The sequence below is a fragment of the Maniola jurtina genome, chromosome Z (assembly GCF_905333055.1).
Source record: "Maniola jurtina chromosome Z, ilManJurt1.1, whole genome shotgun sequence".
Classification (NCBI taxonomy): Eukaryota; Metazoa; Arthropoda; class Insecta; order Lepidoptera; family Nymphalidae; genus Maniola; species Maniola jurtina.
Window position 1 is genome coordinate 13,516,759 of NC_060058.1, and position 22,462 is coordinate 13,539,220.

The 22,462-nt window shown below is 35.5% G+C and overlaps 1 protein-coding gene across 1 annotated transcript in view; it reads right to left on the minus strand.

The window, feature by feature from the left end:
- The window catches only part of LOC123880045 (glutamine synthetase 2 cytoplasmic), a 36,133-nt gene extending 20,040 nt beyond the window's left edge, over positions 1 to 16,093 (minus strand). The window contains exon 1 of the mRNA XM_045927932.1: positions 15,956 to 16,093. The gene's annotated coding sequence lies outside the window, so the exon portion shown is untranslated. The remainder of the gene's footprint in view (positions 1 to 15,955) is intronic.
- Between the last annotated feature and the right edge of the window lie 6,369 nt (positions 16,094 to 22,462).

A 22,462-nucleotide genomic window follows, 5' to 3' on the forward strand; every position in this document is an offset into this window, starting at 1 on the left:
ACAGCGTATTTCTTATCCTTGATTGACGGCATTCCCAATGATTTTATTTGTCTACCAAATTAGAATATTTTCTTTTTGCTGTCAAACAATACCAACCCTGATAAATTGTTAAATGAAGTACGACCAGTATTGAAAATATAATAAAATCGGTAGTAATAGGTATAATAATGAACATAATATTAGTTATTTCAATTCTACTGCAGTGCGGCGAAATTTCGAAAATGCTGGCAAGCGTTACGATTGATTGAATAGTTTGGCTCGATACTTTTGGGAGATTGAAATAAAATACTCACAAAAGTTTATAAAATTCAAGTGTAAATTAAAAATTTATAACACCCCCGACAAGTGAAGGTTACAGTAACTAGAAAAGTGCTGATAACCTTCAAACGGCTGAACCGATTTTCTTGGATTACAGCTAAAAACACTCTCGATCAAGCCACTTTTCAAAGAAAAAAACTATATTAAAATCGGTTCATTAGTTTAGGAGCTATGATGCCACAGACAGGTATACACGTCAAACTTATAACACCCCTCTTTTTGGGCCAAGGGTTAAAAATAATCAAACAATGTCAAACTCAGTACCTACCAACAGAGTATTTATGAGTGACAGAGGACGATCTACGAAGCTGGAACTGCTGATTTTTTCTTTCTAAGTTCGATATGTACCTAGGTAATCCTTCCTGACGGAAACCGACCCCTACTCAAGGGTCTAGTAAACTTGCTTTTTGCTTCCATTAGATAGACATAATAATATAATCCTCAGATAACTCGAATTAAATGATGTTTAATGAACTTTAATAAGTACACAAAATGTAATTTTATTATCAGCATAGATATGTATTATCAGTGACACGTCGCCTGTTAATTAATGTTCATTGAACTTTGACGTTTGCGAACGATTACAAACTGTGCCGCGATAAAATAATGCTGCCAATTTGACTAAAAGCTGCGTTTACACTACACGCTCTTTCGCTGGAGGATATTTTTCTTTTCGGTGCAGGATAAAACACGTGAAGGCGTACGCGCACTCGCAAGGAATTATTAGTTATTACTAACCATTTTTTTATTTATTTCAATCACGCGCGAATCATCCGAGAGGAAATTTGTTTGTATGTTTATTTGTTTGTTTGTATGTTTGTCAAGAACAAATCTTGCAATCGTTTTTAAACAAACTTCCCGGTGAGTTAGAGGCTTGATATTTTAAACATAGGTAGGATGACAAAGCGACATTAATTTACTTCCTTGTCTGTCTGTTTGTCAGTTAGTCAGTCAGTCTAAAGATATTTGTCGAGTGATTGCGCGAGTGGGCGGCGCGGGAACGCATTTTACTTCTCATCTTTAGATGAGCCAGGAGAAACTTGCACGTGAAAAAAAAAATTAAAAAAAAATCTAGTACTAGAATGCTACGGAACCATTTGCTGTTTTGAGTTTTGACACGCACTTTACTGGTTTTTTAAATCTTTTTACGCAGAGGAGCATTGTACACTATAATTTATCTTGATAAAGAATGTATTCACATTATAATAATGAGATCGGTACCTTGTAAGTGGAACTTTGCCAAGTTTAAGGTTCAAGGCACAATACGGGAGAGTCAAGCAACGCGTCGTGATTTTTATATAATATAGATTATTAGTGGAGATGTAGTTCAGTTCCTTGGTATTATTAAAAAAAAGATGCGTTACTTTGCTTTGACTATACCGCAATGTGCTTTGAGCTTAAGACTGTCTTAGCGATCAAAATAAAGTTTTACCTACAAATGCCTATCGCCAGGATTTTTTGCCAATCACGAAAGAATGTTAACTTCAACTTTTCCAAAAAAGATTTAACACCAAATAAGTAGTTTTTTTCCTATGCGTTTTTCATGTAGAGGTCTGTTATTTTACTTATTTATCTTTGACTGATAAATTTTATGTTTAAAACATGTGTGCTAAACGTGTTTGGATAAAATATGAGATAAAAAAGCATTAAACAATATAGGTAAAGTATAAATGATATAAAAATGTATAATTCATACAAAAAACGATAAATATTTAATTTATTTAGAGAGACTTACCACGAGTACCTATGTCACAAAGAGACTGCGTGATTTTACATAGCACTTGGTGAGAAATCACGTTTTTGGTGCCAAATAATAATTATATTGTAGACGAGGGCCACCATCTTTTAAATATTTTTCGGGATAAGACTTTGAAATGTATAGGTCGCGCATATAAACGATTATTTAGCGGTATAGGGGATATTTTTGTACCTATTAGTAATTTACTTATTATTATCCAATATCTATATTTTAATATTATAAATGCAAAAGTGTGTCTGCCTGTCTACTTTTTTCACGGCCCATCCGTTCAATCGATTTTTAACCCCCGACCCAAAAAGAGGGGTGTTATAAGTTTGACGTGTGTATCTGTGTATCTGTGTATCTATCTGTGCCCTGTGGCATCGTAGCGCCTAAACGAATGAACCGATTTTAATTTAGTTTTTTTTTGTTTGAAAAGTGGCTTGATCGAGAGTGTTCTTAGCTATAATCTAAAAAAATTGGTTCAGCCGTTTAAGAGTTATCAGCTCTTTTCTAGTTTTCTTGTAGAAAAGATGGTTAGATAACCGTTAGGTTCATAATATTATATCAATAGACAAATGTCAAGCTGTCAAGATGGACGTTGCCTAAAATGGCCTATATACATAATTATTTATATGAAAATGATGTTTTGGAAAACTCAGATACTTTGGATCCTCGGGGGTGTTATAAATTTTTAATTTACACTTGTAATGATATTTGGTATAGAATTGGCTTACATTAGCCCGGGGACGTACATAGGCTACTTTTACCTTTACTTTTATCCCGGAAAATCAAAGAGTTTCCAGGAAAGTGAAATGTATTTCACGATTTTCGGAAATTCTATCTCAAGATGGATTTCCGACAAAAAATGAAAAATTTTGAACATTTTACTTGATAATGATTTCATTTTGGTGGTAGTGAAGAGTGATCATTTTGTTTTTTCAGTGTACGAGTACTATACGATTTTATGCTGGCTGAGCCCTTAGTAGTTCTTGCGTCACGGCCTTTCTTGTTTTTCGCGATCTCAAACGAGTCGGTCTTGACCTAAAGAGGAGCAACTTTATAGTAAGTATTTAAAATGAGTAAAGTCACAGCAGATTTGCACAAGATAAGAAAATAATTAGCATAGCCGAAATTATACCACTAAGTCCATACGATTTGTTAGTCCAGGATGTGGAGAAAATTATTACTTGTCTGTTTTTGCAAGGTTCCGTACCGCAAAAAGAAACAAGGATCCGTCACAGGATCACTTGTTGTCTGTCTGTCTATCTGCCTATCTGTCAAGAACCTTTTTCTGAGGAACGCGTGGAGATATCCATGAATTACTCTGGTCTTCAATTCCTTGGAGCTGTGAGAAAAAGCAAACTTCTCAGTCAATCGCAATCAAAAGATACTGCCGCTTATGCCACGCACCGAGGGTTCCGTACCTTAGAGGTACGAAACCCTTGATACGCGAGTCCGACTCGCTCCGGTTTTTTATTCATTTTTATTGAAAAATATGTTTTGAAATACGCATACTATACCTACTTACCGAATGCGATTTAAAACTACAGATAAAAGTGTAAATTAAAAATTTATAACACCCCCGACAAGTGAAGGTTACAGTAACTAGAAAAGAGCTGATAATTTTTTCAAACGGCTGAATCGATTTTTTTGGATTATAGCTAAGAACACTCTCGATCAAGTCACCTTGCAAACAAAAAAACTAAATTAAAATCGGTTCATTACTTTAGGAGCTACGTGCCACAGACATATACACAGATACACACGTCAAACTTATAACACCCCTCTTTTTGGGTCGGGGGTTAAAAATTCTACAGAATTACAACCGTTATTAGATAAGGTTTATTACCCTTATATTATCAACAAACCTGTCGATCTTCCATCAATTAATCCAGCAACTAATCTTATCTTAAAAATTCCTTTCTGGAAATATCATGTACCTTAATGCCATAAAAGAATTACCGAGTCTATTACAGATAGTCATGTTAATTTAAAAGCTAACGGATTCCTTATCAGAAAATGCGTCGCCGTTTAAATTATTGGGTCACACAGTAATACTCATACTTGACAGATAAGCCGTATCGTGTCTACCAAAGGGTATGTTATCTCTGAATTAAGTATAAAAACTGGTCAAGTGCCTGTCAGAAGTCAGAACATGCATAAGGTAAGGTTCCGTAGCCTTACCATATAGTTGGTAATTCAGGCATTAGGCTGGCTCGCTTACTTTTAGGTACCTATGGTGAAAAGGACGGAGATGTCGTGAGAGTTAGAGCAATACTCCATATATAGGGATCGGATTTGCACTTTGTTGATTAGGACTTAGCAGTCAGCTGAGTTCGGACGGAAAGTAGCGCTTTGCTCTGTTGAGCAATTTTTCGAAGCTAATTTAGCTTTACCTTCCAAGAGATCACCCACCTGGACTTTGTTCCAGAGGGCGTCACCCGTATCATCTATTGCTACGTATCTACGTAGCAATAGATGGTTATGTTATGCAACATACCATTGATATGCAGTATGAACAGCGCAGGTAATAATATTGCGCCCTGTGGAATTCCAGCAATGGTGGGCTTAGTTTATGAGTAAAAATCGTCGACAGTGACTGATGCTGTCCCCGTCAATAAAGCTAGCGATCCGATTGCACAACTGCTCAGGTAGTCCGTAAAATATGGTGATTTCGATAGAAGAGCCATATCTCGAATCCGATCAAAGGCTTTTGCAAAATTAACGCTATCCACCAGTTAATACCTTGGATGCAATAACAAACATATTATGGAGAATTCAAATTCAAATTCAAATTCAAATTCAAAATGTTTATATTCAATTAGACTTTTACAAGTTCTTTCGAATCGTCAAAAGCATCTACCACTGGTTCGGAATGCCTTGTCGGAGACGACACATAGGTACGACTATTTCGGAATGTCTGTAACTAGTTTTGAAGAATTAGGTATCAACTGGGATATCACCTTGTGTACAAAATATGTATAGGCGCGCGCCGTGTGCGTGAACTTGCTACGGTGCCGCATCGTATCACGGCACGCCGCGCCGTTTTGATTTATTCTGGTCCTAAATACCTTCATACAATTTTCTTACATTACAACTTATAGCAGCTGCGCTGGACATGTTTCCGATACGCATTCTTTTTAAGCCCGACCCAAAAAGAGGAGTGTTATAATTGACGTGTGTATCTGTCTGTGGCATCGTAGCTCCTAAATGAATGAACCGATTTTAATTTAGTTTTTTTTTTTTCTAAAGGTTTTTTCTTGGTCGAGAGTGTGCTTAGCTATAATCGAAAAAAATCGGTCCAGTCATTTGAAAGTTATCAGCTCTTTTCTAGTTTTCTTATAGAGGTTTTTGTGTCGGGGGTTTTTTAAATTTTGAGTTATATTTTGTTTGTTTTGTAGCCGTAAGTAAAGCGGGCCAATGTTTGTCATTATCGGTGCATTAATTAATTTCATTCCATCAAAGGACATAGCAGAGATAACCTAGTTTCATATTATAAAGCGTTCGCCGATCAGGCAATACTTAAGTATTCAATGTTTACATTTGATAAATAACTCAGGGTCGATACTAATTCATACTAATATTATATTATTAATTCGAAAGTGTGTATGTGTGTATGTGTGTGTGTGTGTATGTTCTTGGGAACACTTTTCACAGAGACGTAAAACGAACCGTGTAAATTACTGCATAGAGAACTACATTACCTAACCATATATTGTAGGTAGTTACCTATATCAAATCTTTGAAAAGAGCAACTGCCGAGTTTCTTGCTGATTCTTCTCGGTAGGAAAAGTATTCCGAACCAAGGGTAGATGCATTTGACGATTCAAAAGTGCCTACTTGTAAAAATTTAATTGGATACATATCCATACTTTTTTTAATATTATAAATACGAAAGTGTGTTTGTCTGTCTGTCTATCTGTCTGCTACATTTTCACGGCCCAACCGCTAAATCAATTTTAATGAAATTTGGTACATAGTTAGCTTACATAGGCTACTTTTATCCCGGAAAAGCAAAGAGTTCCCAACGGATTTTTAAAAACCTAAATCCACACGGACGGAGTCGCGGGCATAATCTAATAAAAATATTTATATCACATGAAGTTAGTCTTACTCGAGAATTTCCCGGATGGTTTATGGCGGTCCTTAGTTAAGATTTTATAAATAGCTTCCATTCGGAAAGCTGCCGCAAATACTCCAAGGGTGTGAAGGTGCGTGACCGGCACTGATGATTCATGTCTGTTTTATTTTTACGTAGCCCAATCTCCGTGGCGGGAGTTTACTGTACTTTACTATCACGCGCGAGTACCGTGATAATCAAAATTAAAATAGAGATAATGAAGACAATCGCAAACCAATCTTTCAAACAGCTAATTAGAAATTGGAATACTTTATCAATGTTTACTATCATATAAGTACATACATACACATTAATTTTATAAACGTGAAAGTGTGTTTGTTTGTTGGTTTGTCCTTCAATCACTCCACAACAGAGCAACGGATCGGGATTTTAAAAACGTCTATCTACGCGGACTATGTCACGGACATCAGCGGGCAATTAATTAATTCTTACAATAATCAAAAATATTAATAATGATTCGTTGAAACCGTCCACATGGATTTAGGTTTAAAAATTCCTTGGTATTCCGGGATAAAAGTAGCCTATGTTACTCGCCAAGTCTTTAATTATATCGATGCAAAAATCACATCAATTTCTCCATTTTTGCGTGCCGCGTGCATAAAGGGCAAACCAATAAACAAAGACACACTTTCACATTTTTATAATAAGTAATCAATTGGCTAAAATTTTACTAATAAAATTAAAAGTTAGTACTTAGTAGGTACCTATCTAGCAACATTACTATTATGGGGGAAAAAACCAGTTTTGTATATCTTGTAAGAGGGCTCTCTCCGTCACTCGTTTCATACAATCGTAGTTCCAATTTCATTGGAATATTAAGCAACCAAAGTCCATGAAATTTTGCAGACATGTTCTAGAAACTAATATCTATGTCTGTGGTTTTCCAGATTTCTGTTAAAATATTCGGTTTCAAAGTTACGCGGTCTTAAAAATTTTCATACAAATCTTTGAGCCCCTGTAATTTTAAAACTGAATATTTTTAGAAAAATCTAAAACACCACAGACACAGATATTAGTTTCTAGAATATGTCTGCAAAATTTCATGGACTTTGGTTGCTTAATATTCAAATGAAATTGGAACTACGATTGTATGAAACGAGTGACGGAGGGAGCCCTGTTAACATCAGATTATTTGTGACACGCATTTTTTCTATTATAATTGCTAACTACTATCGCTACTCATGTGCTACTATCGTACTTTACATATTGACGTTTTTTTGTCGTTACCACTTTGATAACTGAGTTAGGTACTGTCATCTTCATCATAAACTGTACCTACCGTACCGTGAATTTCCTTTCATTTATGAGCAGAAATTACTACTATTATTACTTACGCGATCAATTGTAAGTATCTTAAATATTAAGAACTAGAGGATGCCCGCAGCTTCGCCCGCGTGAGTTTCGGTTTTTTTAAATCCCGTAGGAACTCTTCAATTTGCCGAGACAAAAAGTAGCCTATGTCCTTTCCCGGGATGTATCGCAAGTCTGTACCAAATTTCATTAAAATCGGTTCAGTGGTTGAGCCGTGAAAACTTAGCAGACAGACGGACAGACAGACAGACAGAAAGACAGACACACTTTCGCATTTATAATATAAGTATGGATAGAAGAGTAGTCATTGTTGCTATCAGCCAAAATGACAATAACCGAGTTGCTTCAAAAACAGGTCGCATGTTACGTACCTACTACGTACGTAATAGTGTTATTATATATACGTATGGAGTAGACACATACCTACTGACTGACTGACTGATCTATCAACGCACAGCTCAAACTATCAGACGTGTCGGGCTGTTTAGCAGATCACTGTTATGACGTAGACACTAGACATCCTATAAGCTAAGAAAGAATTCTTGAAAATTCAGTCACTAAAGGGGTAAAATAGGGGGTTAAGATTTGTGTAGTCCCCGCGGACGAATTCGAATATAAAAAAAAAACAAAACGAGATAATCTTTGCAACAGTCAATGCACCTTATTCTTGCATACATGTATATATAATAGTATTTAACCTCTAAGTTTGAATACGATGCCGTCCACGCTAGCGCAACGTGATCTTATGCCGTCACCCGCGACCCAATGAAAATTGTTCGAAAGTGCGGTGAATTGCCAAAAATTTATTGAAATACTAGGTGATGTCCGTGACTTTGTCAACGTGGATATAGCTTTTTAATTCGGCGGGAATTCTTTGATTTCCAGGATAAAAAGAAGCACATGTGTTAAGTTAGGGTAGGTACCTATATGCCAGGGTGAAGGAATAGCAAACATCCAAACTTTGACATGACACGACCGCCCAAAAAAAGGGGTGTAAAGCCTGCTTTCATCTTTGCATCATCACTTACAAGACAGGTCAAGGGCTAACTTGTAGAATAAAATAAAACAAAGACTTGATTAATTGCCACGTCCAAAGGCAGAACGATGATTAGGAGACTCCAGAAAACGCTTATGGTGTCGTGTTTTAAAATGTTTAATGCGTCCTATTATTTAAATTTTAAATGAATTTATTAATATGGACAATAGACATTAAATAGTTAAGAAGATACTTAATATGTATTTATTAATTCATCAAACGTTTTTGCTGTATTTTATGACTTTAGTAAATCAAGGTAGGTACCTTGATTATTACCTACCTATTTTACACTGCGCGTTTATTTTGATTCTGTAAGTAATTCTTGTGATTCATGTTTTATACCCCTTTGTGTCCATCCAAATCACTTGATTATCGTTTCTCATGAAAATTAATAATATCCAGCTGGTAAAACTGGTTGACCGAACGAGGCAAGATTTGTGAGTCTGCTTGGGTGAATTTGCGTTTGTTCGTCAATGTCACAAAGTTCCTCTATCGATTAAAAAAAAAAATACGCAAATCGGTTCCGAAATCTCGGAGATTTCGGTGTACATAGGCAGAAAAACACAACTCCCTTTTTGAAAGTCGGTTAAAAAAGTAGCCTATGTTACACCCTGGTCAATCCTCTACTTGTCTGTGAAAATCCCGTCAAAATCGGTTCAGCCGTTCCGAAGATTAGCCTTTTCTAACAGACAGACAGACAGACAAAATTTTTAAAAACGTGTGATTCAGTGTTGGTATCGTTCAAATAACCATATGAGCTTAATATGAGGTAATTATTTCGAAATTACAGACATACACTCCAATTTTATTTATTAGTAAGTATATTAGTATAGATTTCAGTAATTTTCTGTAGGTAGCTAAAAACAAACACTAATTTGGCAGTCATTTCTCGAATAGAAATAATAAAAATGAATGTACTTTTTCCTTGCAAAAGTATCGAATTTGCCAATAAGTACAAATACACTATATAGTCGCATTTATTTTTTCTACTTTACTAGTTTACTGCCCCCGCTTGTATAGACAATAAAATGATTATTTATAATATTTATAATTGTAATTCAAGTTCAGTAACCACGGTCGAACTAAATAACCTTATTAATCATCTTGCTATTAAATTATTGTGGTCTGCGGTAGTTCTAGTATTCGGCTTCCTTTAATGGCTTATTTTCGAAGCGGAATCTATACAAAATTAGACAGATAGTTAAGTTTGCAAGTAACGATAACGGGGTGAAATTATCTTCCTATTTGAAACACATAGCCAAAAAACCTAAATCCACTCGGACGAAGTCGCGGGCATCAGCTTGAAAATAATTATTTTGGCTTTACAAATTAAGTGTAATAGTCGTCCAACTTATAAAATGTACTTGGAGTTTTATTTTCAATGAAAATTCCTTAGACTGTTAGTTGTGTAAAACAGCGGGTAATTATAAGTTTATGGACCATGTAAAATGATGGAAAAGGGCAACTAAGGAATCCTACACTGCGCGTGGCCCAACACGCACTTGCCCGGTTTTTATAAATGCGAGCAAACGAGCATGTGGGTCAAATTCACAAATTCCCGAAAAGCCGCCATCGCATTGGCGATTTCTTGGGCGCTGCAAATGTTTATGGGCGGCGGTAATCACCTGATGTTCAAATCACTTAACCTGATATTAAAATCACTTAACCTGACGTTAAAATCACTTTTCCTGATTGCCACTGCGTTGCCGGCTTTTCGTGATTTTGTTGAATCGCCTTTTGAATAAGCCCATGTTGAAAACCAGAAGTAACGCCGTAGGGAATTGGTACCTCAATAAATTGCACTTGGAAAGAAAAATCAATCTGTGAGCGACGTTGTTATTAATTTTGTCAATGTTATTATTAGTATATTAATTAGTCTTTAATCTAAGATAGATATCCTGTTTTTATGATGAATAAAAAAGTTGCTAAGTAACATATAGATAATAATATAGATCATAATGATACAAATAAGATCTTAGATTGAATTACAGATAGATTGATTATATTTTGTATTGGTAGGTATGTAGAACTTAATAGTTTGGATCGCAACTCGCAATAAGGGAAATAGTGCTTACCTATTTCTATAGTAATATAATAGTAAAAGTTGAGGTATTTCAAGGTAAATTCTCATAAATGAATGCAGTTTTCAGTCATAGTGCCGTCACTATCATATTTATGTCTAAGTACATTGAGCTATTTCTGATAATATAATTCAGCTTAGTGATTTTCCATGGAGTAGGTACGGCGTGACGCATGATGGCATATATTATGTAACGATAGGCATATGACTGGTACATATTAGTACCAGTCATATATCATCATGTAGTAAAAGTCATGGTAGTAAAAGTATGTAATAATAATTAGATATAAATAATTTAAGTTAACTTAGCTATCGCATTAGGTTAGCCTGTAATGATAGTTTTAAGTGGTCAAAATAAATAAATAAAATAAATATTACACTAATATAGACTTTTTGGCTGTATTTACCTAGGTTTTTCGCTAAACTATCGAAGATTTACATGTGGCGGTCTCAATTGCGCAGCGTCGCATGCAAAAGTACCCCGGATAGGTTGGCAACTAGTCGGGTTTACGTCGACTAACCTACTCACGTGGTCAGCGGATATCAGTTATATTTATAACTGATTTAACTAAGTAAAATTTAAGTTAGTTATGCCAGTTTTTTGAGGCATCACTAATTATTATTATCTGTAACTATGATAATAAAAATACGCGATTTCCTAATGAGGTATGCCACGCTCGAATCTACAAGCAATATTTTATATAAATATTTAATATATTTAATATATGAAAAACGAGCTGACTCGCCCCGGTTTCACTCGGGTGGAATTTTTGAAAATCGGTGAGCGGGTTGAATTTCCAGAAATCCGTTCTTAGTGGATGCCTACGTTATAAAAGGAACCTACTGTCAACATTTCATGTTTTTAACCCCCGACCCAAAAAGAGGAGTGTTATAAGTTTTACGTGTGTATCTGTCTGTGGCATCGTAGCTCCTAAACTAATGAAGCGATTTTAATTTAGTTTTTTTTTTGTTTGAAAGGTGGCTTGATCGAGAGTGTTCTTAGCTATAATCTAAGAAAATCGGTTCAGCCGTTTGAAAGTTATCAGCTCTTTTCTAGTTACTGTAACCTTCACTTGTCGGGGGTGTTATAAATTTTTAACCCCAGCGGTTTAGGCTGTGCCGGTGGATATATATATCAGGCAGTCAGGATTTTTAATTTTAAATATACTTCCACTTTTATGTTTTCCGTGTTCTGTTAGAAAATAAATAGTTAAATAAATTCTAATTATTAATTTTGTTTTTTTTTATTATTTTTAAGATACTTTTACTTTATAAATGCTTAATAATGATGAGATCTAGGTTGAACCGGTCCAATTCACTCTCGCCTTGAAAGTTTATCTAGATATTATACGGTTTAAGTCTATATACAGTAGTTAAAATGTTGCAATTAGGCACGCTTGACTTATCGATATAAATAAAGAACAAAATAAAGGCTATTATTACTATGTATAATATAATGACAAGTGTAAATTAAAAATTTTCAACACCCCCGACCAGTGAAGGTTACAGTAACTAGAAAAGAACTGATAACTTTCAAAAACTTGGAGTTTTCCAAAACATCATTTTCAAATAAATAATAATGTATATCTAGGCAACGTCCATCTTGACAGCTTGACATTTATCAATTGACTTAATATTAAGAACCTAACGGTTATCTAACCTTCTTTTCTACAAGAAAACTAGAAAAGAGCTGATAACTTTTAAACGGCTGAACTAATTTTTTTGGATTATAGCTAAGAACACTCTCGATCAAGCCACCTTTCAAACAAAAAAAACTAAATTAAAATCGGTTCGTTCGTTTAGGCGCTACGATGCCACAGACAGATACACAGATACACACGTCAAACTTATAACACCCCTCTTTTTGGGTCGGGGGTTAAAAACAGCTTACACTAACGAGTTGAGCTATCCGATCCATACTACTTTGTTACTACTTTTCATTCAGACATAACGCAAGAAAATACTTCATAGCTTACATAATTATTTTTTTATTATTTTTAACCTTAGAATAGTTATACCTGAATTTGTGAACCGAGTGACAAATAAAAATTATAAACGGCACATTGTTCATGCGAATTACGTACCCACGAACACGATACAGGATTACCTAGTGTGGGTACCACCAGACATAGAAAAGTACAAGAATTTGAATTTGTTAAATAAACATTTTTCATTTTTTTCAATTTTTCATTTTCACAGGTACATCAGGCTAGACTCTAGAGTAGCCTTCATCATACAGGTAGTCATAATTATTCACAACATAACATAATATATAACTATCTTTAAAATGCGTATAAATAATGTTATTTAGACAAATTACTTAATTTACAAAAGGTAGGTATTTAGAGATAAATTGTTTGAGTTTTATGATAGGAAGCAATAATGTAATCGGTCTGTTTTGTTGAACGTGTGATAACCTAACAAAGATTTTCAAAAACATTTGTATTTACAAAGATACTAAATAATTAATTATTATTATATAAAGAATAATGAAATCTCATAATAAACAACTTGAAACCTAGTTAACAATAAATTAATCTTTAGCGTTTCAAATATCGTGATTGATATCCATTATAGCGAAAGAGCCAGCAAGGCCAGATCTTCGTTATTTTATAAAAGCTGATAGTTTGTCTGCGTAACAGGGAATAATGATCAGAGACTATGAAGTTTGAATCATCATTCGGGCTTATTTTGAATAATCACGGGAGTTTAGTCGGTTATTATCATAATATAATGATATTTTCTTTATAATAATGATTCTGTTAAAACTAAATCTCGTACCTATGAGATTATTGTGGGTGCCTATCTAATAGGCAGGGTTTTGTTAACAGACTCATTATACTCCTCACATACCTACTCGTAGATAGATACTCATTATAATAATAATGGATCTATTATAACTAAATGTCGTAACTATGAGATTATTGTAGGTGCCTATCTAATAGGCAGGGAAATATTTAAATAGTTTGAATTTATATTACAGCTTAAATAGGTATAGCTTGTCAATCTATTTACGTATCCCAGTCAAAAAAAAATACCGACACGACGCGCACTAGGTTCTTTGGATTTCTGACTACCCCCATTCATTACAAGAGGCCTAATAAATTAGATGGCTAATTAGGGAAAGTTACTTTTAGATCCATCGAGCCCTGGTTGTTACATTGTTTTTTCCCGAATTAATGGTGTTTTAGATTAATTTATTTTGTGAAATGGTGATAGTAAAAAGAATACCCGGCTGAGTTTGTTGTGGGCTCTTCTCAGACTTGGGCGTGTTTGTAACCCTCGTACCTTTAGTTTTAAGTAAGTTACGTAATTAATTATTACCTTTACATCATAATCTTACAACTTCGACAATTGACAGTAAAGAAGTGTAAAATGGTACAAACGTTAAATAAATTGAGTTTGATTTGCTTCACTAGAAGTAGGTGTGAGTAACTAACACGATTTTATATAATCTGTTGTTAACGAGCCTGGTGTTTTAATTGAATACGTAATTAATATAAACTATAATATGCCAGGTAATAAGGACAATTACCCACATAAGTAATTTATCATTTTTCTTTCGAAACGGTTAGTAACAATAATGCATATTTTACCCCTCGCTTTTAAATCATCTGTTGTAAAAATATTTAATTGAGTTTGTAGTGATATTGTATTTAGATTGTTTAATTTATTTACTGCATTAGTAATTATAATAACATAATACATATCTAAGAAGCTGTGACAATGGTGAGTCATATTCGAGGTCTATTTGTGATAAAGAGATTTTACTTTACTTTGGTATTACTTTGGTAAATTGAAGTATCGAAATCGAAACCCACAACGATGAGTTCCGACCCCGAAATGTTATTACATTCCCTACCAGGGTCACCATGACAACACTAATTAGGCCATAGTTTTAACAGGGCTCTCTCCGTCACTCGTTTCATACAATCGTAGTTCCAATTTCATTTGAATATTAAGCAACCAAAGTCCATGAAATTTTGCAGACATATTCTAGAAACTAATATATGTGTCAGTGGTGTGTTAGATTTTTCTTAAAATATGTAGTTTTAAAATTACAGGGGCTCAAAGATTTGTATGAAATTTTTTAAGACCGCGTAACTTTGAAACCGAATATTTTAACAGAAATCTGGACAACCACAGACATATATATTAGTTTCTAGAATATGTCTGCAAAATTTCATGGACTTTGGTTGCTTAGTATTCAAATGAAATTGGAACTACGATTGTATGAAACGAGTGACGGAGAGAGCCCTCTTAATAACATCGATATTTAGGTACTTCTAAATGTGAATGATGTGATAGCTTTCGTTCATTCGATTCTTTGTTATTTTTCTGCCATCGTGAGTTTTTTAATTTACTATGATACGTGGTAAGCATCTAAATGATGATAGGTAGTTTCTGACAAATGTTTTTAAATTACAGGACTTTACAGGAATTATTGACAGGACTCGGCCTACTTACTTCATATTCCCGATGAATTTTATATGGTAGATACGTAAAAATATAGTATGAATAATTATATTTAAAAGTTGAATAATTAAATATAGGCAGGCATACATAATATCTGAAAGGCTAAAGGTATTACTAGCTTCATTATGTTAGACCGGTGTGAGTTACATTTATCATTAAAATCATTTCAAAACTTTAAAATACTGGTTGATGTTTATAATGATTGCTGATCAATAAAGAGGTTGATTCCTTGTAATCATTTCTACCTTTGTAATTTGCGCCTTGTTAAGCTGCTTGATACGTACGAGTATAGTAAGTACCTATAGTGCCTACCTGAATAAATTACCTACATTGTAAGAATAATAAATTACATATTATTGTTTTGTGTATTCACAAATTAGGTCAGTCTAACCACCTATTATATTAATTTAACGAGTTGTCACAAGGATATATATTATTTATGCAATGGGCATTTTCTAGATTTCAATTCACGTTGTCAATTCCCGTTTATAATTCCACATTAAAGGCTTTAGGCAGAAGTTTATATTAACCCCCGGATCTTAACAGGATCCAACTAAGTTATTCCAAGTCACTTAATATTTCTTGAGCAAAATTGTAGTAACATAAAAATTATTAACACCACCGATAAATATGTAAATAATGACCTGAAGTAAAAGTTCGCAAGGCAAATGATATTTAAGTTGGTGTCGCGAGCGTTTTCGTGGTACCCGTGTGTATTTTGGCCGAGAATGATGCAATTCGCAGTGCAACGGACTATACGCGGCATGCACTGCCTGCGCGTACCCACTGATGAAGATGTCATGGTTCAAAACTCACTCGTTTAAAATTAAAATAAAAACATGTTTACAATACCTTAATGAATTCCCACGAAGTCGCGCGCGGAGCGTGCGTATATACCGCGATGCGTACTAGCGTCGTATACAGTCGTGCGCGACGTATGCCGCTTTGAAATTGACTGATGGCTGCACAGCGTGCTGGTGAATATATGCGCGCGCATCTCTTGCGGATCGCGCGTGCGTGGAGGGAGAACTGTTTACGGAGAACCACTCATTGCTAGTCAACTGCCCATTCACGATCAGCTACACTTTACAACATCCTCGTTACCCACCCTACGTTCATCGGCGACATCGGATGTCCCATACCATTAAGCTGTTCTGCCAAATTGGAGCTGGTAATCTATTATTTTCCCACTACGAAACCATTAAAGGTGATTGTTCGTGAAGTGCTGTTCAAAGGGGTGCCCCAAACGTCAATTATGATTGAGAAGCGAAGTGAAACAATCGACTTCTTCAAGAGATCGAGTCCTGACCAATGGAACATAAATAATATTAAAATTGTAATACAGAAGTCAATAGGTACAATATTGTCTTTTCTTCTAAAAATCAAAATAATCCTTTCTAGCGTAAGTAGCGTGCTGAGGAGTTCCATGATTGACACCACATCGATGTTGACACCCCATCATCAGATTCTGCCGAATCGAAAGTCCAAAGCTTATAATAAACAATGATATTATCTACTAAAAAACAATTCAGTTTTCACTTCAAAATCAGACCCTGGGTTGGGAGTCTAATTAAACCTCTCAGGAGCTCATCAAGACTCCAGTTGTAATGGAGTGTAAAGGTTTCAAAAAGATAAACCGAAATAGTCCAAACATTTCTACTATTATCAATCGAAAATTCCGTTTCCACTCCATCATCACACCCTGAACTAGATTCTGATGATGGAGTCTTAGCCATCTTTGCAGACGATTTGAAGAAATCAAAGCATTACTGTTATAGCTGTATTGTCCAAACTCTACAGAATATTTAGAGCTCAGAGGCGCAAGTATGAAAACCTCGATTGAAGTTTCATATTTGTGCCTTTTGGAGTCGAGACCTAGGGGCCGCGGGGCCAAAGGCTCCACCACTTTTTGAAGAGATTTCAAAAAAGCTTATCGAGTCTACCGGGAACCCAACAGCTGGCAGCTATACCTTGGCTAAAGAATTAGTTTTGCCATCCAAAGGGGCAATCCTGCCATCAATTTGGATGCCTCGCTGCCTGCGGTGATTCCGATTAGGTTTTCGATTTAATTTTTTTTTTTTTTTTAAATTATATAGACTAGCGCTTGGCTGCAATCAGACCTGCTAGCAAGTGATGATGCAGCCTAAGATGGAGCGCGCTTGCCTAGAAGTTGCCTATTCACTCTTGACTTGAAGGTACCCATATTATAGGTGGAAGGGAAAACTGATGCCGGAAGGGCGTTCCATATCCTAGCGGTTCGAATTAGGAAAGAGGAAGCAAATCGTTTCGTACGTGTTCGAGGAATTTCGACTACGTACGGATGCAGACCTTGACGATGCCTGGCAGTACGATGATAGAAAGGTGAAGGAGGAACCAGGTTAAAGAGTTCTTTTGCACACTCTCCGAAATATATCCTGTAGAATACCGATAGACTGGCAACTTTACGCCGATGTTCTAAACTTTGGAGTTTAGTTTTCATCAGTGCTTCGTCACCAATGAGTCTTCTAGCTCGGCGATCCACCGAATCCAATGCTTCGAGCTGGTACTTGGCAGAGCCATCCCATAAATGGCTGCAGTACTCCATGCACGATCGAACTTGAGCTTGGTACAGGGTGAGAAGCTGTTCCGGCGTGAAGTACCGCTTGACTTTGTTGAGGATGCCAAGTTTCTTGCCAGCTGTTTTTGCCTTGGATTCGATGCATTGTCCAAAGTTGAGATTGGACGAAATGTTGATTCCTAGAAGCTCAACACTATCGGTAATCGGAACGGGTATACTTCGGAAAGTCGGAGTAAGTGGGAATGGACTCCGTTTCGCGGTGAATAAACACGCTTGCGTTTTGGTGGCGTTAAATTTGACAAGATTGGCGTCCCCTATTTATGACTAACTTTTTTATACCTAAGTCCGCGACTTTGTCCGCGTGGACTATACAAACTTGAAACCCCTATTTTACCCCCTTACGGAGTTGAAACTTCACAGATGCTTTCGAAGCATCAAGCATGCTCAGCTTAATCCGTCCAGTAGATAAAGCTGTGAGTTGATAGATCAGCCAGTCAGCTTTTCCCTTATACATATTTAGATAAACATATATGAAAATAATAAAGACCATTAATCTCTATAATACGTATCCCATTACGTCTTGAGTGATTTGTTGCGTAGTAAAATTTTCAAGCACCGCGCGTAGTTCTATTTTTTCCATTGTCGCCAACAAGCTAGAATACGGCTACAACAAACAGCAATCAAACCTTAATCAAACGACCCTAATTTTAAAAACAAAAGGTAATCAGTTTTTATTTGGTATCTCGCCTCCAACCTACAAAGAACAATATTGTTGTTCGTAAACCTATCAGATAAGAATATAATCCAAGTTTCCAATCATTACTTACTTTATACCTAACTGCCAATAAAAATTTGTATCGCTTTGTCTCTTTTTTACTAAACGCCCTTCTTACCTATATTGTGATTAGATGACTAGATCTACTGCACAAAAAGTAAAATAATAATTAAGTTCTTACGTTAATTTATTTTAAATGAGACAGTAAGCCCGAACGTTATTCGGAAGTCTTAATAACAAACGCATTCATTGTTACTAAAGTATGTATTTTATTGTTAGATTTAAAAATAAATTAGTTAGCCAGCTAAAACGTTAACTTAAATGTGTTCCTGGAAAATAGAAGGTTATAATAGACAAAAGAAAAAAGTTAGATAGAAATACAATCCGTTAAATATTAAAACACGTTCGTAGAAGTGATTAAAATAAGTTGACTACTCTAGATACAACTTCCGCTTGGGTAGAGTTATCGCAACCGTAAGCACTATAAAACATTTGAGAAGGATAGCACAGACTAAAGGAAAAATTAGACATACCACCTAGTATATACCTAATATAATAATTCAAATAAGCCGGGACGTGGGAAATCATATGTCTGGCATCTTAGAATCGTTATTTATTATGTTATATCTTGTTATTTGACATTAGGAAAGCGTGTAGGAAGATGAACGATAAACGAAAGAAAAAATGAAAGTTTGATGTTTTTTCTTCGACTTTTTTAGGTTCGGAGGCAGTGTTATTTTTTCTTTCTTTTTTATTATTGAAGAGACGTACAACTGACTGTGTATCTGTGTATCTGTCTGTGGCATCGTAGCTCCTAAACGAATGGACCGATTTTAATTTAGTATTTTTTTGTTTGAAAGGTGGCTTGACCGAGAGTGTTTTTAGCTATGATCGAAGAAAATCGGTTCAGCCGTTTGAAAGTTATCAGCTCTTTTCTAGTTTTCTTATAGAGGTTTTTCTGTCGGAGGTTTTTCAAATTTTAAATTATTATCATCTACGAGTTAGGTAGCTACGATATGAAGGTAACTACATAATACAATCAAGTGGTGATATTCTTTTTGAGGTGATGCCTAGCAGTTTAGACGTCGGCCTCCTTTCGGATTCGGGAGGTCGTTAATTTGATCCCAGGCACGCACTTCTAACTTTGTGGAGTTATCTGCATTAAGCAATTAAAGATAACTTGCTTTAAGCTTTAAGTAAAACATCGCGACGAAACCTGCATGTCTGAGAGTTCTCCAACGTCATGTTCTCAAAGTACTATGGCCTAACAGCTCGTTCACACAGGCTGCGTATGCGTCGCGTAAGCATAGACGTAGCGCGTACCATTGCGTTGTAATGTATGGAATTGTATGAGACTTGGCATACCGCTTGCGTGGCGTGAACGTTCACGTAGACGTAATGCGTGCAGTTACGTCTACGGGTTCACGCGCGTCGCTACGCACGTGTCACGTGACCGTGCTGCATACGCAATTGGTGTGAATCGGCCTTTTTATTTATTTAAAAATCCAAACATCCATCCATCCAAATTAAACGAGGGCCTGGGCCTAGGGGGTTGGTTCTCATTAGGTAAAGTGCAGGTAAACAAAATACTACGCTAATGTTTCGCATCGTTTGTGTAGCTTGTGGTGGCTGTTAGGTAATTGTTTTCCTACAAGTCTTCATACTGTACGTTTATAGTGAGTAAATATCTATGAAATGCCTAGGACAAAATCAATCCTTCCAAGTTTACTGAGGAAATTAATAGAAGGATACAGGTGAGAGTCTAACTTTTGTATACGCGACTAGTTTATGCTCGCGGCTTCTTTAGGGATTAAATTTTTTTAAATCCTTTCTTAGCGGATGTCTACGTCGTAATAGCTTAAACGCTTGCCTAGCGTCAAATTTAGGTAACATTTGACGCCTGCTAGTGTAGATGAAGCTCCGGCCTTCGAAGTTTAAGTTCCCTAACTGTTGAGAACTTTGCTTTAGTCTATACGGAGTTGAGACATAGGTAATATATCATATAACTCATATATAACTACGATGTAAGTACGTCAAAGTGTAGTTAATTGAGGAAGCACGCGCCCTACATTCTAACTGTAATATTCCCTAATTTAGTTCATGTGTTTTATTTTTAAAGTTAATCCTTGAAAAACAGTTTAAGTTAATCAACATTTCAATTTATATCTACTTCTACCTTTTTCATAATAATTTTTAAAGGATGTTTATTTGCCTGTTTATATAAATCTATGTTTATATAAACGAGAAGAAATAACATTTTTTTTCGTGGCGGACATTTTTCAATTTTTAGGGTTCCGTACCTCAAAAGGAAAAACGGAACCCTTATATGATCACTTTGTTGTCCGTCTGTCTGTCAAGAAACCTATAGGGTACTTCTCGTTGACCTAGAATCATGAAACTTTCATAATTTAAAATGAAGAACTTGTGTTTCATGATTTGTAGGGTTCCGTACGTCAAAAGAAAAAACGGAACCCTTATAGGATCACTTTGTTGTCTGTCTGTCTGTCTGTCTGTCTGTCTGTCTGTCTGTCTGTCCGTCCGTCCGTCCGTCCGCGCGTCGTGTCGATCAAGAAAACCTATAGGGTAGGTACGTCCCGTTGACCTAGAATCATGAAATTTGGCAGATAGGTATGTCTTATAGCACAAGTAAAGGAATAAATCTGAAAACCGTGAATTTGTGGTTACATCATTAAAAAAAAAAATGTGTTTCAATTTTCAAAGTAAGATAACTATACCAAGTGGGGTATCATATGAAAGGGTTTTACCTGTAGGTACATTTTTTTCTTATTTTTTAGATTTTTTTACAGATTTTTATTTATTTTTATGCATAATAAATTTTGATTTCTCGTGCAAAATTTCGGACAAAATACCCGAGTATTTTGAGGTCCAATTCAAGAGGTCGGGGGTTGGATCCCTGGCACGCACCTCTAACTTTTCGGAGTCAAATGCGTTTTAAGTAATTATTAAATATCACTTGTTTTAACGGTGACGGAAACCTGCATGCCTCAGTATTATCAGTTCTCCATAATTTTCTAAAAGGTCTGTGAATACTGCCAAGGCCTAATAGGCCAGCGTGGCAGACTAAGGCCTAAAACCTTCATATTCTGAAAGGTGACCCATGCTCAGTATAGTGGACCGCGCGGCGAGAGGTTGATCATGATGATTGTGATTTCTGAGGTAATTTGTAACTATAACAAACTAATGAATTCCTTAATTATTTAATCATCAAGATTTATTATAACAAAAGGTTATTTTAATAAAACTATTTACTAATAAGTTATCAGTTGTTATCAAAAAGACGTCAGTGAGCTGAACCTATACCTATTTCTTTTTCCCAATCTCGTAACTAGTTGCAAGAAAAATAATATGTGTTAGTATGTTATCAACAATATGACTAAATTTTATTATTTTTATAAATAGGTATACATGCTATATAAAACATTATAAATAGAAATACGTCTACTCTATCTTATCCTATTTTAGTACGCTAAGTCTACGCTCAATTTCATTAGCACGTATAGGAAAAACTTTTAAATATAAATTAATTCATAGTAGGTATAGAATTCTATCTTTACAAAAGTCAATTTGATATGTATCTAGGAGCTTTATACTAGCAATGGGATGGTACTGTGGCTTTTAGCTTAGTTATTTTAGTTCATTCGTACCTAACTTGGGAAAGAATCGTGAAGTCCGTGAAAACTTTTAAAATGAGGTGAGGAGTTGCGGCCTTTTTGCAATGAGGTATTTATGATTTATGATGATACTAGATGATACCCATGACGACTAAATTCGCGTGGAGGTTTTTAAAAATCCCGAGGGATCCCTTTGATTTTTAACCGACTTCCAAAAAAGGAGGAGGTTCTCAATTCGTCGGGATCTTTTTTTTTTTTTTTTATGTATGTTCCCCGATTACTCAAAGACCCCTGGACCGATTTGGAAATATTTTTTTTGTTTGAAAGGGTATACTGTGCAGGTGGTCCCATATAAATTTGGTGAAGATCTGATGAATATCTTCGGAGATGGAGAA